Below are 12,395 nucleotides of genomic sequence, written 5' to 3' on the forward strand. Positions count from 1 at the left end.
TGTTAAGGTCCAAGTGGACTTGCTCCTCACAGGCTCTAGCTGCTGCTACATATCCATAAAAAACATTGCATTCCATTTGTTCCGGTTACAATGTTTTCAGAGGGTGAAATCTAGAAGTGTATAAATTGTTTGCAGGCAGTAATAACTCTAACATACATTTTAGTAGAGGTGATTTACATTTGTAGGCCTGGATGCCAACCGTGATAAGGCATCATTGTAAGAAAGGTGAGAACCACTAATCTAGAGAATCCACAAATTAAATACTTCAATTAGTTTCATTTTATGTGTGATTCCAAAATTCTTAGGGTAAACTACGGTAACCCCTATTTGACTGAAGTCAAATTGTCCAGTTAGAATAGAGCATGGGGTACATGCGTCTCGGTTTCAACAGGATGGGCCCTCACTATATGGAAGGTGCTTATGGAGGGTGTTGTATAACTACACCTCCCACTGCCATTGTGTATGTGAATAGTGCAATAATTAAGTAGGCGGACACTAGGAGCTCTTGCAACAAAGATAACTGTTTATTTGTCCAAGACAAATGGTGGTAATGCAGGGCAGATCAATGCTCACTCTCTGATGAGGTATAACAGGATTTCAGCAATACAATTAATGATAAAGCAGATTAAGCAACGAAGTATGGTGTCCAACGGTTTATCCCTTCTCATAAAGAGTTTGGGCAGGGTAAAGACAACCAACAGAGTGACAGGGGAGTAAGTCCACCGGTTTATCCCTCTCTTGTAGAGTTAGGGCAGGGTTAAGACTGGCCTAGTCCCTGGCACTTCTGTGTCCCTAAGCCAAGGCAAGTAAGCCTTTTAGGAGACTACTCATTGACTCTCCTCTCCTGGGTGGAGCAGGAAAGTTGCTCTTTCTAGATACAAACTGACTGTCACACTTTGATAGTAACTAACCTGTTCTAGCTTCACCTTATTCACGGGGTCCCTGATCCCCGACTTCACTAAGGGTACTTGTCCCCTTAGGGCCTAACCTTCTGGGGCGGTGTGGATCCCAGGCTTCATGGAGCATCCACACAGATCAAATGCTGCAGGCCAAGAAGAAAGATTCACCCCTTTCCTAACACTATATTAAAGTGTGGTAGGGCGTGGTCTAGCCTTAGGCCAATAATAAAGTATATGGTAATACCAACTAGATACATTCATCCTTGCCTGGAGAAAAGGAAAGGTAGGGTTTAAAGCCATACGGGCACATTAACCCTATGGGTTCCTACACTACATTAAAAAAAGTCTTCCCTAGGATTCTGGATACCATATAAATCTAGTTTTTCATATACTTTGTGGGGTTTGGATGGTCAATATGTAACCAAAGGTTACCAGGACTCCACATAGCAGAGGAGACACTGTGAAATTAAATGGTTTACTGGCTGTCTAGTTTTCATAATGGGGAGGTCTTGTTATTTTATGAAAAGACTGTCAACATCTGACAGAACATTTGCATTTTAGTTTCTTTGGTCTGTGCTGCTGTCAATTTGACAGTGTGCACTTTGGCACTGGGGTTTGACTCCTTGTATATGTTAATTGGCTTGAAGTTCTGTATCAAGATGGGTTTGCCGGTGGGAGTTCCTTGAAACATTGAAGAAATGCCATAGGTCACTATTTCTACTTAGAGAGACAGCTTTTCCACAGACAGACACAGCTTTTCCACACTTCACTTCCAGTGAAATCTAGCAGGGGAGTAATCATTTAGTGATTTAGATTTCAATTCCATTGCCTGCTAATTTCAGGCTGCCAGGGATAATTCAGCGGGAGGAGCAGAATAATGGCAGCGGCAGGACAGAATGGATATAAAATAATGTAGCATTCAAAATGAAGGAGAGGCAGACAGGAAAGACAAGGCAGACCAAATATTTATAAAGAGTTATTTTATATATGGCACCAGAAAAATAATTTTTAAAATTACTCCTGTAATATGGCATAAATGGGGCTGATTTATAAAGCTCTGTTATTAGGCATTGCACTTGACCAGGTGCACAGCCTATTGCTTGCTCCCTTTACCCCCCTTAAATAACACACGTGACATCACCTTGATTGGATGATATGGCCACAGCTTTATTACTTGAAACAGTCATAAGTAAACTTTGTGCATTGTATGTTAGTACCATTATTAACATAGTAACATTATAACAGTTGATAACAATTGTTTTGTAAGGCCCTCTGCCAGTCTGCCCTTCCAAGTGCCAGCGATGCCCACTAGCCGCATGTACCTAGCTCAGTGAGTACGCATAGCGTTATAATATCCACCAATTATTAACAAACCATCCTCAAGGGACCACACCCCTGGGTAAGTAACTGACCATATCCAACATCACCATGGGTACCCACCTTAGGGGTTGCCCCAACGGTCCAGTACTGTCCAATACCACAGCACCATGCCCGGCAGACTGGCAAAGGACCCGCCAACGCTGTGACTCCTAAGTAAATTGTCTTTCCCGCAACTCTCCCAATGGGGATCCCCCTAGTTTACCTTCCAGACTTCTGCACCCAACTACAGTAGTAGCTTTATCCCTAATTTCCTACACATAGGGAGGGTGGGTGGGACTCGTGCGGCTGCTGTCCGACAAGCTGGGTGTCCGCTTCCTGTGCTGAATGGCCCCCCTTCAGCTGGTTAATTATGTGCACAAATTCAATGTAACATAATGTAATATAATATATATAAAACCAAATTTATAATGTTAGATGAAACAAATCATCAGTTACAGTCTGAGGTTTTCCTATTGTCCACCGGTCTGACATAAATTAATGTTTGACAAAGTGAGATACACAGAAAGGGGTTGTGGGAGCACTCCAAGGCTAAACAGAGTATACAAATACAATGGGTGATTGATCAATGCACATTCCCTGGTCCCCTGTTTCATAGGACCACCATATGGGGTTTACCCTTGACGTGGTATGGTGGCTTACCAATCTTATGATCATAATTTTGTAACTAAAAACCCCTGTTTTTTTTGAATACATGCACTAGCATAGACAATTTATTTATGAAACAGGGGACCAGGGAATGTGCATTGATCAATCCCCCTCTTTTTGTATGCTTGACATAGTGAGAGCCTTCATCTAAGTCAGGATCCATGCAGAGCACTAAGTGATAAGATGACTGCAATGCATCAGTATCAAACTTACCAATACAGAGCTTTTTAAACCTTACTTTAAGCTCCCTATCGCTAATCACTGCAGTCTCCTAATTCACGTCTCTAAAATGCTGCTGAGTGGTAAGCAAGAGTTTTTAATGCCACATTTCATATTCAAACTGTTTTTCTGTCCTCTAATAGACAGCAATAGACCCTAAGGGGCAGATTTGTCTAATCACGAGTTTGAATCCTGAATGGGAAAAATTGAAAAATTTGGATTGGATACGAAAATTTCTGAAGATCGCAAATATCACGAAAATGCTTACGAAAAAATCGTATTAGTCACGATAATATCGTGTTGGCGATCAGAAAGTCACAAAATTTTGTTACCGAATGATTGTAAACAGCGGGAAAACCGGTCCGATTTTTTGCGTGCATAAGTACAAAAAAGTCGCGCATGCATCGAAAAAGGCTTGGTAAATCTGCCCCTTAGTCTCTCCCAAGTTTCATTGTCTTCTTATTCTTTGTGATATGTCATGTATGTGTCATGTGAAATTATTGTCTCACTTACATCTGCCCTTTGTGTAAAGGAGCACAGATCTCACAGAACTCACTGGAGATGATGCTGAACTAGCCATGTCAGGTTGTAGACACTCAAACTGTAGCTCCATCTTCCCCTGGCAGCTTTGAAAGTTGACTGTTATTAAAGCAATGATACCAAAAAAAGTGAAGTTATTTTGTGTTTTTGACAAGCTCACAGCAGACTGAAATAGAATTCCTAATGGTATGGAATGCAATATCAGAGTAAAGTGTAATATAAACTTTATTAGGTGCAGCCAAAAGATAATAGTTTCAGTATCCAAAAAAACCCACAGTGATAAGAGGTAAATATATAAATATAATTCAGGCACCCAAGCTCGTAATTGTGTACAACGCAGAAACTTTTAATAAAAAATGATGTAGTCAGACAACAAGTGCAAATATCTTATGTACGTGTTAAATACACAATAGGATACATTGCATGCAAAATGCATAAAAAGGCTACAATTGACTGTGTTTGGGTCCTTACCGCCCACTGTAAGGCAGACAGTAAGGACAGGTCTAGCTGCACCTCCTGACGCTGTGCTTGTCACAGAGAGCTGGATTTTTGCGCCCCTCAGTGTTCTTGCACCCCCGGGAATCAAGAATGACCCCTAGGAACTGTTTGACATCACTTGAAAAGAAAACTATTGCACCCCAGATAAAAATATTAAAGTTATGAATGTACCTGGTCTGTGATCAGCTTTATAAGCTTTAAGCAGAGGATGAGATACCAGGCCCTCAGCTCTTCAGTTGTTCAGTAATTGTTGGCAGAGGATGTTGAGGTTTTTCTCTATAATTGAAATAATAACACCTCTGTTGTATAGATATCCTACACAATTTCCACCCTTACTGTCAAACTTACCATACAACACATATATAAAATACACTGTAGCAGGTTTACTCTTCATTCAAGATTCTTCCTCTATAAATGTTTTTGTGTTTGTGTTGCCTTGTTTGAACCTTCCATGTTTCAGGAATTTATGGAATATAGGAAGAACAGAAAAATATTTGTATTATACAGATAATGATGTGCTTTCATTTTTAATTCTAGGTGAGAGTTTAAACATAGTCTTACATAGCAATTAATAAATTATTTCATGATTTTGTTAATGTGTTGGCGCACACACCCTGTTTTTAAAAGTATAATACCTGCCCTTAGTTGCAGCAGACCTGTGCTTCCAGTTTTATTACAATGAAGAATATTTAGTACTTGAGGAAAAACTTGTGTAGCCCAATTAACAACAGGATCTCATTAATACTCCTAATAAATGGTGCCATATCCATTTTGTCTACTTGTTTAAAGTATATGTGTTACAACCTGGAGGGAGTTAAAAGAATTCTCTTTTATCCAAATGACATTCGCTCTGTGGCACAATGAGAAACTCCACTGAGCCAGCCAAATGAGACCATTACAGCCAACAACAGACCTCCATGGTCCTAAGGGAATAACCCCCTAAATGAATGGCATATCAGCACATGACGAAATGAGAGAAACAAAGTAGTATTACAGTAGTAATGAGTTACAAAAGTTGAGGAAGGTAAAAAAAAAAAAACAGTACAACACACAAGGTGAGAGAGGGAGATATCTTCATTCCATTATTTTTTAATAATTTACTCTAATGAGTACATAATTCTTATTTGCATCTCATTTGTCATTTTCAGATTTTTTTAATTTATAATTTTTTCCCTGTTTATGTTCTCCTGTTGGTCCTAATCTGCCTCATGCTCCCCCCCAGCTCCATCTGTCTTTTTCTATAATTCTCCTCTATATGTCTGTCTACTTTCTAATGCAATTTTCCTTTCATAAAGGGATACTGCCATGATTTTTATGTTGTACTTTTTATTTCTAAATTACACTGTTTACATAGCAAATAATTCACTCTGCCATTTAAAATACAAATGTATTTTTTTAGTTGTAATATTGGTGTGTAGGCAGCCATCTCAGTGCATTGTGCCTGAGTCTAAGCTTTCAGAAGGAGCCAACGCTACACATTAGAACTGCTTTTAGGTAACCTATTGTTTCTCCTACTCCCATGTAACTGTAACTGATTTAATAAAGCTGCAGGCTTAGTTAAATTTAAAGTAACATATAATACTGAAAAAAAACAAAGAAAATGGCAATTTGGTACAAGGAGTGGTCAAAACTGTATAACAGGCAATGGTCTGCGTAGCTAAATGAGCCATAACTAGGTAGAGGAAGAGGAAAAGGGCCCAATAAATAGCTCTTTAATTGGTCAAATGCCTGCAGCTGCACCTAATGCATCTGCAGCTGAGAGCAGGCCTAGGGAGAACAATATATTATTGCAAAGTACAAGGCAAAGCCCAAAAGACCTTCTGCAGCTTGTTGTAGGCACGCGTGTTGCATTGCCCACTATTACATTGGAATTCGGGGTGGGTATTGCATTGTGGGTAAAGTACAAATAACTGGCGTAATTTGATTTTTTTTTTTAACCACATGCCCCTTAACTGTGTGCAAAACAATAATCCCCTGTTCATGTAATACACAAAAAAGAGCCTTGTACTTTCTGCTTGATCAAGGTAGGTACTGGGTAGAGGACTTGCTTGCACCAGATCCATTTATGAAGATCCACAACTTGCATTTTTACCCTGTTTGACTGCAACTTGATCAGACCTGCTGATCAGCATAACATTGTAAATAGTGCCATCACAGAGGTGAAGTGAAGCACAACTGCACAAATGTATGATATAGTATGGTATGATTATAATAATAGGTAAAGTTGTCCTACTACACATGCTTAGCGATTGTTAGCAAGCTCCTAAATATCTAAATAAACTGTAGGGTTATACAGAACAAAAAATCAATTATAATTCAGACCCCTAAAAAAGTATACTTTCCATTGCCAAAATGCCAATGAATTATGCAACAATATGAATAAAAGATAGAACACCAAACTAGCTTCAAAGGGGGGTGGTAGAAGAGTTTATTTGGAAACAAACTGTTCATTATTACTTATTATATCTTTAAAGCTCAGCAACAGAAATGTAGAGGATATTAAAGTCCTATAGACACTGTATAAATGTACATATATTTCAGTTACAAAGCAAGTTCCCTTGCAATAGTAAAAAAGCATGTTTCTGATTTCAACCTCACTTTTGATCATACACAAGAACTCTGTGGATTTGCTGTGCTAACAAAGCCCGAGACACAGGTTACAATACCACACACAGCTCAAACCCCTTTGAAGCTTTATCCAAGTTTAGCTGGTCCCAGGCAGGCAGTGTATCTGATCTGGATTTCACATAGTCCTCGGGGTATTAGATTTTAATTGACACTGGGTATTTCTTCACTCTGTGTGAAATCTTGTCTCTTTGCCAGGTTACTTTAAGTGTTTTTTAATGAATCAATTGCTTTTTGATGATCCTCCATACACAGCTCTGTATTACTGTCCTGCTTCCCAATCAGTGAGACATTTGCTGTACTTAAATGCTAGTGAACCATGGTAAGGGGCAGTGTCTACTGCTATAAGGAACAAGGGGAAAGAAGATATAGATAAAGACAAAGACAGATAGATACATGGATGGACAGACATACATACAGATCAGGGAAGAGATTCATAGATGATCAATGATGAATAGTTTTAATTAGAGACTGACTGACAGATAAATAGTAGACAGCAATACAGATTTCTATAGACATTCTTTAGACAGAAAGGCTGACAAATATACAGGAATAGATAGCTAACTACCTGCTGCAGTTTCAAAGTCAAGTGGTATAAAAGTGACCTGCAGGCCCAAATTTTATATGTTTAGCAGCCCTGTTTGGGGACAGTGTAGAAATGAGGTCTCGTAAGTCCTGTTCCTAAGTAGTGTGTGTTTTTAAAAAATAAATGTACAAAGTGGTCTATATTGCACAGAAGCTGCAGTGTATGATTTTTATTTATTTATTTTTTTAATTATGGAAACAGATCCATTACAGAAGGTTGCAGTTATCTGTTGCAGTTATCTGGAATGTATAGTGTCTGAAAATGCTGGCTGTATGAAATGAATGCATGGATGCATGAAAAAGATTATTTTAATTACACATGTCTATTAGTTCAACCAACCAAGTAAATCCTATATAACATCTAGCTGATCCAGAGAAAAGCAGAAAACAACCTCATGTGATTCTGTCTCCAGTTTGACCCAGAAGAGAAAAAATTCCATCCTGACCTCAGAACAGGCCAGTCCTTGGATGAACACTGCAAGATTATAAGTACAGGTATGGGATCCGTTATCCAGAAAGTTCTGAATTATGGAAAGCTGTCTCCCATAGACTTCATTTTAATCAAATAATTCAGATTTTTAAAATTGATTTCCTTTTTCTCTATAAAAATAAAACAGTTCCTTGTATTTGACCCCAACTAAGATATAATTAATCCTTATTGGATGCAAAACAATCCTATTGGGTTTAATTAATGTTTTATTGATTTTTTAGTAGACTTAAGGTATGAAGATCTAAATTACAGAAAGATTGATCTGGAAAACCCTTGATCCCGAGCATTCTGGATAACGGGTCCTGTACCTGTTTTATTTTGTTTGCTTGGTAGACATTCTAAAAGTTTTCCAACTCTTTCTTGAAACTATGTAATTTATCTGTCAGTGCAACTACTTCTGGGAGAGAATACCACAATGTCACAGCTCTTTCTCTTAAGAGGAAACCTCCTTTCTTCCATCTCTCAAGAGAGGTGATATGGCAGTGTTTTTATCAGCCCTTAAGGATTCTTCAGTTCTAAATTTAGTAAACAGCAGGTGTAAAGGTGGCCATACACGCACCGATATTATCGTACGAAACCTCGTTTCGTACGATAATCGGTGCATGTATGGCATGTCGGCGAGTCGACCGATATCGCAGGAAGCTGCTGATATCGGACGACTCGCCGATCGGACCAGTTTGAAAATTTTGATCGGGCGCCATAGAAGGCGCCTGACCAAAATTCTCCTTTCAGAGCTGAATCGGCAGAAGGAGGTAGAAATCATATTGTTTCTACCTCCTTACCTGCCGATTCAGCCCTGAATGGTGTGTGGCGGATCTTACGATGTTTCGTGCGACCGATGGTCGTACGAAACATCGTCAGATCGCCACGTGTATGGCCACCTTTAGAGATCCCATCCTAGGGGTAGCCATTGCACCCTAAGCAGGTGCCTCTTTTGCCTACCCCCTAGTTCCAGCCCTGCTCTGGGGATTGAAATGGTTGGCTTTTTTAGCTTTTTATACGAAATCTGAAAATATTAACATTTATTTTATAAAATATGAAAAATTATTTAAAATGTAATTGAAAATAATTCAGCCGTCACCGAGGATTTATGGTAGGTTAGTTTACATCAAATGCAAGGTCGTGTCCCATTACAGAGGCAAGAGGGACAGATTAAATAGTCCACTCTGCCTGCACCCAGAAGCATTGAATCCAGGCTGACAATCTGCCTCGTGGGGGCTTACCCTTACACATTCTGTAGCCATTCTGTTGCCATTTAAGTAGTATTTCTTAAATTAGTATTTGCCTACAATAAAACAATTAAGAGAACTTATTATTAAAGACAAATACCATGAAATCCCAAAGAGCCCCTCTTCAAGACAGACAAAAGAATACCAAGATAAATATCTTAATCCTTTATGAATTCAATGGATTTTCTCTTTATCAACCATTCTCTTGTGGCCTCAGTGACAAGTGACAGCCACAGAGTCTCATTTTGCCCTGCTCAAAAAATCCTCCTTAATACTAGACAGATTTCAGTGGTATGCAGAAAAAGTGCCATTAATGGAGGTGCAGTAACACTTTAAAGAAAAATCCCTTTGTGTTTGCTTAATGGAAATACAAAGGAAGAGAAGGTGTCTTCTATATGGGTGTTTCTAAAACTACTCATACAGAGGAGAGATCCCCATCCTTTCTACTCGTGAGACACACTCAGATGTAAAAGTTGTTGGTGAGCCACACAAGCAGGAGAAAAGTTATTTGAGGATACCAAAAAAGGACTGTGATTGGCTATTTGGTAGCTCAATGTGGACTGCTTGCCTGCAGGAGGCTCTGCTTGGAGTAAAACTGTCTCTTTGTGCTTACAAAACTTGCCTATAAACTAGATATTTAAACATTTGCACCTACTTTGAGACCACTGGGAGCAACATCTAAGGGGGTGGTGAACAACACGATGCTCCCAAGGCACTGGTTGGAGATCACTGATATAGATTATGATTGTGATCTGCTCAATTGCACTTATTATGCCTGGACCCCTTACATTATGGTTTGTTGCATTTACAGGCAAGGGGAAGCCAACCAAAATCCAAACAATTGGCCATTTAGAGCCTTCACATTGTATGCATTATGGAGGCTTGGGGTAAGCTCAGCTCCACCCTATGCAGAGAAATGACATAAAGCTATGCCAGGAAAATGCATTCCATTCTCTCGCCAGTTTTGATGTTACTGTACTTTTAACATTATTGTAAAAAGGGATAACATCTTGCAGGCTGCCTGCCTGAGATATAAAGCTTCATGTTTACATATCCTCTTTCCTATTATTCATCCCCCTTCATGCGCCACTCCTCTCTCTAGTTATTATTAATCAGCATTGCCTTATTATTACAGTGGCATGCTGGGATAATTGTTCCAGATGGTTGTTAACAGGTGAGGCGGGAGCTTTATGAAAGCAATCCCCAGTCCAGTCTGAAACCATTTGCTATGAATCAAAGCTAACTGCTGACAAAAGGATAAGCTGTAGAATAATTCATACAAATATAGTGTATGCATAGACCACAGGTATGGCCACATGTGGTATTGGTCTAAATGGCAAGCAAGCCCTGTTGTGTTCACACTGCTGCCTGGTAGAGAAGTTAAACCCTTGCTTGTAATTGATGTGCTCATATAAAATATGGTTAATTAACATAAAATGAAAAGTAAGTTATACAGTTTTGTATTTGTTTTTTAATTGCTTTCCTTGCTCAGCTATAATGTACAATGAAGCTGCAGCAACACTATGCATTTCCCTACTATGTGTGGAAACATTTGAATCTGTAGAAGAGGTGAATAGTCTTGCTGCATATTTAGTAGGGTACAATTTGCTCTGTTGTGAATCTGATGGAAGCTGTCCTTTGATTTATTCTTCATGCAGCACTTTACACAGTGTAGCTTGCAATCTAAGGTATCTATCTTATTAATCCAACACAGTAGGGTCAAGAGCCAGTTAACCTGCATGTATGTATTTGGAGTATAAAAGGAAACTGGAGTATGTGTGTGTGTGTGTGTATGTATGTATCTATGTAATTTATAACACATTTTGTACGGATACTAATGTGGATTGTAAGTGATCTATCTGAGACTTGGTTGTGGGCGCTTGTTGATCAGCGCAATATGATAGAGCCACTTTTGAGTTATGAAGTGATGTGTGAGCCCCATTTAATATGACTGCATGGCAACCAATTGGCTCTTTAAACCAATTTGCCCTGTTGTGGGTCTATATTCACGGTGCATATCTTTTTAATTGGTACATTAGAACATCTGTTAATCCATTGTGTTTATTTGTAATGTAATATGCCTTTTCCAGTATTGTGATCCCTATTTCACCTTCATACTGGTTTTTAAAGCACCTGAGGGGAATGTCCCTCTTAAAGGAACAGTAACACTAAAACATGAAAGAGCTTTAAAGTAATAAAAATATAATGCACTGTTGCCCTGCACTGGTAAAACTGGTGTGTTTGCTACAGTAACACTACTATAATTTATATAATAAGCTGCTGTGTAGCCACGGGGGCAGCCATTCAAGCTGGAAAAAAGGAGAAAAGGCACAGGTTACATTGCAGATAACAGATAAGCTCTGTAGAATACAATAGTTATCTGTTATCTGCTATGTGCCTGTGCCTTTTCTCCTTTGAATGGCTGCCTCCATGGCTACATAGCAGCTTATTTATATAAATTATAGTAGACTTTCTAAAGTAAACACACAACTTTTACCAGTGCAGAGCAGCAGCACATTATATTTTAGTTACTTTTATACACTTTCATTTTTTGGTGTTACTGTTCCTTTAAATAAAGAAAATAACTGGTTTCGGTTCAGGTTTAGGGACAGGGTAACACAGACTGCTTGGATAATGTAGGTTAATGAACTAGCTCACATTGTTGGAGGAGTCAGGTTTAAATAGCCCCAGATTGTAGCTGGTTACCAGGTCCCTGGTTTTAAATCAGGGAGTTTCTGACAGGATTTTATCAGTGGATGGACAGATTCCTTAGAAGGAGGATTCTAGCAGCAGAGTTTAAGATTGACTGAAGGGGAGAGGGGTGAGAGTCTGGGAGACCGGTGATTGAAGTGATTGAAGTAGCATAAACAGCATAGGAAGGGCATTGATAAGTGTTTAATCTGTTACTTTTGAGGGAAAGTAGGGTATCTTGGCAATATTACGTAGGAAAAAGCAACAGGTTTTAGCATTATTATGGTTAAAGAAGTCAAAAGGACTGGTTCAAAATAACCCCCAGGCAGCATGCCGAATTAACAGGGTTAATGGTCATGTCATCAATAGTAATGGTAAAAGAAGGTGAATGGCCAAATTTGGGTGGAAAGACCATGAACTGTGTTTTAGCTAGGTTTAATTTGAGGTTGCGGGGGGTTGAGTGTTGGGGGGGGGGAGGGGGGGTCTAATATATATAGATAGATAGATAGATATTTGGATGTCATCTGCATATATGTGATATTTACGGCTAAATGAAGAAAATAGTTCTCCTAAAGAAAGAATGTATAGGGAGAA

This window comes from Xenopus tropicalis, chromosome 7 (genome assembly GCF_000004195.4).
Source record: "Xenopus tropicalis strain Nigerian chromosome 7, UCB_Xtro_10.0, whole genome shotgun sequence".
Taxonomy (NCBI): domain Eukaryota; kingdom Metazoa; phylum Chordata; class Amphibia; order Anura; family Pipidae; genus Xenopus; species Xenopus tropicalis.